At 49.7% G+C, this 6265-nt stretch overlaps 1 pseudogene; it reads left to right on the top strand.

Annotated features, from left to right (window-relative positions):
- Positions 1 to 269: 269 nt before the first annotated feature.
- LOC132500613 (dipeptidase 2-like) lies at positions 270 to 3598 on the top strand (annotated as a pseudogene).
- Positions 3599 to 6265: the final 2667 nt, after the last annotated feature.

Below are 6265 nucleotides of genomic sequence, written 5' to 3'. Positions count from 1 at the left end.
CAGTTCACATCCCAAGGGTCCCTCTATTCAGGCCCTGGGGAGGTGTAGCGATCCTGAGGGCGCTCTTTCCTGAGGCTGCTGCCAGAAGTGGGGGAGGTTCCTCATAGTTCCCAGGCGCTGGTTGAAGTCCCCAGAGAATGGTCCTGTAGGCTGGGGAGTCAAGTAGGTGGAGAGAGCAGGTCGGGGGCAGAGGGCCCCTTCCTGAATCCAGAGCTCACAAGGTTACCCCCCCATTTCCAGAAACTCTCTCTTCCCCCACACCAGCCCCCATGGCCCAGTCCCGGGAAACCGGGAGCCCAGAGCACTTGTGGCCACAGAGGCGCTGGCAGGCAGCCCTCGGGGTGGGCGGGGCCGGCTGCAGGCAGATGGGGAGGAGGTGCGCTCCCGGGAGGCCTCGGGCTGAAGGTGGCCCTCTGAGAGAAGCACCCCAGCTTGGACAGGAAGGTTAGAGGCGGGGGAGAGCAACCTAGGGCGCCCCCTCGGAGCAGTGGGAGCGGGAAGAGGGGCAGGGGCGGCGGGAACCCGCGACGGGAGGCGAGTGGGCTCTCCGCAGAGGCCAGCTTAGCCCGCGGGAGCTGCCTCCGAGCAGGGGGCGGGAGGGCAGTGCCGCCCTGTGGCTGCCTGGCTTCGCGGAACGCGGCTTTCCGCACACGGGTCGCAGGGTTCTGTGACTCTGTATCCCCTCCGTCAACCCGTACCCCTCACGAGGCCGCGCTGCTGTGTGTCCTGTGTCGACGGACGGAACCCCATCGCCCGCCCCTCTCAGACCCGCCTCTGCCCGCCTGCCTGGCCCTGCGCAGCTTGCGGCCAGGGGGCCTCGAAGGTCCCCGCGCACTCAGCCAGTGGCCTCTGCTGTGTCTGCTGCTCCTGCTGGGTCTGCTGCTGTGAACCGTAACCCATGCAGACCACGCCGGGCACCTCCAGCACCCCAAGTCCGCGGGAGCACACTAGGGCCTCGATGCAGGACTTCCCACTTGTGGACGGGTGGCTGCAGTGTGTGCGGGCTGCTGGGGACCTGTGGGGTCCTAGCCTGGCCCTGGGCAGGGGAGGAGGTTCGGAGCATGCAGCGCTAGTGGGGAGGCTCCCTCACACCACCCCTGGGTGTCCTCTCCATCATCTAGGGATGACCTTTCCCTTCTCTGTCATCCCTTCCCTGGTGGGAACCCCTCAGCCCAGGCCTCAGCTGCTCCTAGTATAGTCTGTGTGACAGTGTGAGGTGGGGAACCCCCAGGCGGGCCCAGGCCAGGCAATGTGTCCTGCCTGATCCCAAGACCTAAGGAGCCCACCCAGTTGCCTTGACCTCCCTCCAGCCACAACGACATGCCCCTGGTCCCGAGGCAGTTTTACCACCACGGGCTACAGGATGTTAATCTGCGCAATTTCAGCCATGGCCAGACCAGCTTGGACAGGCTGAAAGCTGGTCTCGTGGTTGCCCAGGTACCAAAGTGCCACCATGGCTGCTGGGGAATGTGGGGTAGTTTGGGGGTCTCAGAGACCACAGGTTAGTCACATTGGAACTAAGTTACCATAGTGACCTAGAAAGTGCCATGCCATGGATGCTGGGGCCTACAGGGGTCACAGTGAGCCAACCTGACAGGCATCCAAGCACCACAGAAAAAGCAACGCATTACATGTGACTTCTGGGCACAGTGAGTGCTGTGCCAGCTGAGGAGGCTATGAGAAGCCCAAGGAGCTCCAAAGCCCAAACTAAGCCCTGGTCTTCTCTCAGTTCTGGTCAGCCTACATCCCATGCCAGACCCACGAACGGGATGCTGTGCGCCTCACCCTGGAGCAAGTTCACTTCATCTGCCTCATGTGGGCCTCCTATTCTGAGCTGGAGCTTGTGACCTCAGTTAAAGGTAGACGGGGGACTTCCCTGGCAGTCCAGAGGTTAAGACTCCACGCTTCCCCTGCAGGGGGCTCGGGTTTGATCCCCGGTTGGGGGACTAAGACCCTCATATTGCGCGGCACGGCCAAGAAAACAAAAATGGTAAACAGACTGGTGGTGGTATGTGTTAGGGACTTCAGTAAGCTACCCCTGCCTCTGAAAATGGTCATCTGACCTACCTGCCCCCAGCTCTCAACAATACCCGGATGTTGGCTTGTCTCACTGGTGTGGAGGGCGGCCACTCACTCGACAGTAGCCTCTTTATCTTGCGTACCTTCTATGCGCTGGGTGTGTGCTACGTGTCACTCACCCACACCTGCAACACGCCCTGGTGAGCACAGTGCAGATGGTAAGGGCCCAGTGAGGCAGGGATCTGCCCAAGATCACGCTGGGGCCCAGAGCAAGTTTACGCCTGGGATCTGGCCCTGAACCTGGGGTGGGGAGGGGAATGGAGGATTGCAGAACAAGACTGAATCCCCAGAAGGGCCCTCCTACTGCCAGGCACAACCCAGTTTGGGTCCCTCCTCTTGCACCAGGGAGTTGCAGTTGTAGACGGTTCGACAGAACCTCTTTCTAGGCTCTTGTAGCCAAGTCACGGCCACCAGTCAGAATGCCTCCTGGCCATCCTGCAGTGCGCAGAGCTCAGCAAAGGGTATCCACCCCTTCTACAGCAATGTCAGTCGGCTGACCAGCTTTGGCGAGGTAAGGACCCGGCTTCCATACCCCGCCCCACATGAATGTACAGCCCCACCTGTTCCCTACAGATAAATGCACACAAGATAAATGCAGCCCTCATGCCCTCTCCCCATCCTGTCCCTGCAGAAGGTGGTTGCAGAAATGAACCGCCTCGGCATGATGGTGGACTTGTCCCATGTCTCGGATGCTGTGGCACGGTGAGCCCTAGAATTCTCACAGGCACCTGTCATCTTCTCCCATTCAGCTTCCCGGGGTATGTGCAAGAACACTCGGAATGTTCCTGATGATATCCTGCAGTATCTGGTGAGAGACTGCCCTGGCCATCAAACCTAAAGCAAGAGGTTCAAACCAGGAGCCCTTGAACCTGAGCCTCTTCTCTCTCAATTTCCTCAAATGCCAGGTTAAATATTTTCTGCTCCCAAAACCCACAGTCCACAGCCCCTGAACATTTGAGCACTAGGTGAGGGTCTAGTGGTAAGATACTCCTCCAAACCCGGAAATCCAGGGCCAAGACACCACCCAGACCAGGGCTGCGGCTCCTCCATTCACACAAACCCAGAGAAGAGATGACTCTGATCTCAAAGCCAGGGCTGAATACCTTCCTCACAGGGACCGAGAGAGTGAACAGGCCGGAGGCTGTGCTGGGGGCCAAGCTGACTGTCCACCGGTCCGCCCCTGCAGAAGAAGAATGGTGGCACCGTGATGGTGTCCTTGTCCGTGCGGGTGCTGCAGCGCAACCCGTTAGCCAACGTGTCTACTGTGGCAGGTGAGCCTCACCCTGTGCTCTCTGAAAACTCTGATTTGGAGCTAAAGCTGGGTCCAAACTTGGGGAGGACTTCAGAAGAGCCCCAGTGGTTTGACCCACCTGTTGACAATAGGTACAGCTCCCCAAAACCAAAGAATGGACAGTACACATCACATTGGTGCCAGGTGGAACTGGAGCCACAGGATCAAACTGCAATACTGATGGGTATCAGGGAGGTTGTCAGACATTGCTTTATGTCAAAAACATAAAGAAAATGTCCACTATGAGAACTGGTGTTTGACTGACTTTTTTTCACATCTTTCTGACAAAATTCGTGAAGTTGTGAGTACCACAAGCGTCATTACACTTCTGTTCAAGACGTAATCTCTGGCTCACAATCATTATTTAGCTTCTGTATATTGCAGTGTACATGAAGGTCTGTATTAGTCTGGTTGGGCTGTTATAGTGAAATACTCTAGACTGAATGACTTAAACAGCAGAAATTTATTTTCTCACAGTTCTGGAGGGTGGAAGTCCAAGATTAAGATATTGAATACCATAAGAATTGGTTTCTGTTGAGAACAATCTTCCTGGTTTGCTGATGCCTGTCTTCTTGCGGTGTCCTCACCGGGCCTTTCCTCTATGAGCATAGGGAGAAAGATCTCTGTAATCTATTCCTCTTCTTATAAGGACACCATCAGTCCCTGTCAGATTATTTCCCCACCCTTATGACTTCAGTTAACTTCAGTTACCTCCCTAAAGGACTTAACTCCATCTTCTACAGTAAAATTGAGAGGGGTTTCAACATATAATTTTTGGGGGGACAAAATTCAGTCCATAACAACAACTTAAGATAACTTTCTCTGATTTTCAGTCTCTCACTAATACCTTCCTCTTTGTCTACGACTTATTCAAGTTTCCTTAATTAAATTTTGTTTTTAATTTTCTTACATTATCCCTTTCCTTTAAATGCTCTCTTCATATCTTAGTTGGTAATTCTTGGAAATGAAGGCACCTTTCCTCACAACATATTGATTACTCTCCCCACTGTAACACAGCGTCTTCTCCCATGACTTTCCTGAAATGGTTCCATTTTTGTTCATAAAAGTTTAGTCATCAAATCAGATGGTTTATTTTCAGTTCCCATAGGATTTTACCTTTGGGAAACAACTGACTCCATTAAATGGTGCTTCTTTTAAATCTACCTTCCTTTGTGTTTTATAGCTATCTTATGATTTCTGTTGGCATACCACCTAGCTTCTTTCTGATCATTTTTTAAATTTTATTTTTTTCAGTTGTTTCTCTCCTCACTCCTTAGCACTAGATACTACATACATTTGGTCTTCTTCTCATTTCTTATATACTCTCTCTTACTCCAGCAGCTTTGTTTACCATTTAATATATTATCTGCCAGGCACCTTCCATCTGTTACCAACATCTCTCCCTCTGTCTTTGTCATTTCAGCCTTCGCTATGTTCTCTGTGCTCTCACAGGGAGATCTATTTAACACAGGAATCTCAGTGGAAAATACGAGTAACTTATTTCTCTACTAAGTAAAGCCCTTACAGATCATATGCTCCAGATCCATCTTGCAGCCACGTCATCTGGACTATGTGACCTCCAATGTCACAACAGCAGAGGACCAGACAAGAGGGACGTTGTCTCCTAATGACCTCAGCTCAGAAGTGATACACTTTATTCTGCTTCTTTGCCACTGGCCACAACTAATCAAAGGAAAACAGTCTAACTACAAAGGGGGATAAAAACTGTAGATAAGCACATAGGATATTTGATGAGCGCTATCTCGAGGGGACATCACCTACCATCAAACTTTTATTTCACAGAGAAAACACAGACTATAAAGCAAAAACACCACTAACTAACTTTTTCTCTTTACGTACAAGGATGGCTTTTCTACATAGTTTATAAATACTTATTCTCACTTCCTCAGTATCTTCCATTCATTTTCCCATCTCATTGGTATTGTTAAGGTTTTCCTCTTTAGCGACTTTATTTTGGCCCCCTCCCATTAAAAAGCTGCCCCCTTCCCATTAACAATTATTCTTGCTTGATGGCAAGTAATTCTCTAGCTACCTTTTCTCTCTTCCTAATTTCACAGTACACTTTATCAAAAATTGTATTTATTCTCATTGTCTGTATTTTCTTATCTTTATGTACCTCGTGACTCACACAATTTTGCTATTTTCTTTTTACTTATCTGCACTGGAATTGCATCCACCAACATTTAATTTGTGATTAAATTGAATGAATATTGTTTGGTCATTATGTCACGTTTCAGCAATATTTGATTTTGTTGATCAAACTTGTCATCTCAGAAAAATCTTTCACCTTATCAACAGTAGCATCTTAACCTGCTACTTCTTCCTCCTGCCTCTGGACATCCTTATCTTTTTCATTGGGCACTCTCACTTTGCCCTCTGCCAAGAGATGTGTATTTCTCAGAAGCTCTCTTCTGCCCTTGATAGATGGTCTCATCTACTCTTGTGATTCCAGCCACCATATATATCACAGATCTTGACCTAAAACTTACATATCTCCCTCCTGAGTCTCTTACAAACCTAAATAATTGCCAACTGAAAAACTCTGCCCAAATGTAACATGGACACTTAAAATTAATTATGTGATTTTACTGAACGATTAATTTTACCTTCAATACTTACTTCCACTATTCATCTCTCTACATCATTTATACCACCACTATTTGTACAGTTGTCCAAGTTGGATACTGGGGAAACACTGAAGACTCTGGACTCTGACAACCCTCAGAATGGGAGAAAATATTTGCAAACGAGGGCAACTGACAAGGGATTAATCTCCAAAATATGTAAACATAAATAAAATTGTAAAATACATAAGCAACTCATGCAGATCAATATCAAAAAAAAACCCAATGAAAAAGTGGACGGAAGACCTAA

The sequence above is a fragment of the Mesoplodon densirostris genome, chromosome 13 (assembly GCF_025265405.1).
Source record: "Mesoplodon densirostris isolate mMesDen1 chromosome 13, mMesDen1 primary haplotype, whole genome shotgun sequence".
Classification (NCBI taxonomy): domain Eukaryota; kingdom Metazoa; phylum Chordata; class Mammalia; order Artiodactyla; family Ziphiidae; genus Mesoplodon; species Mesoplodon densirostris.
Note: the sequence above shows the minus strand (reverse complement) of the source record. Positions and strands in the feature narration are given on the sequence as shown.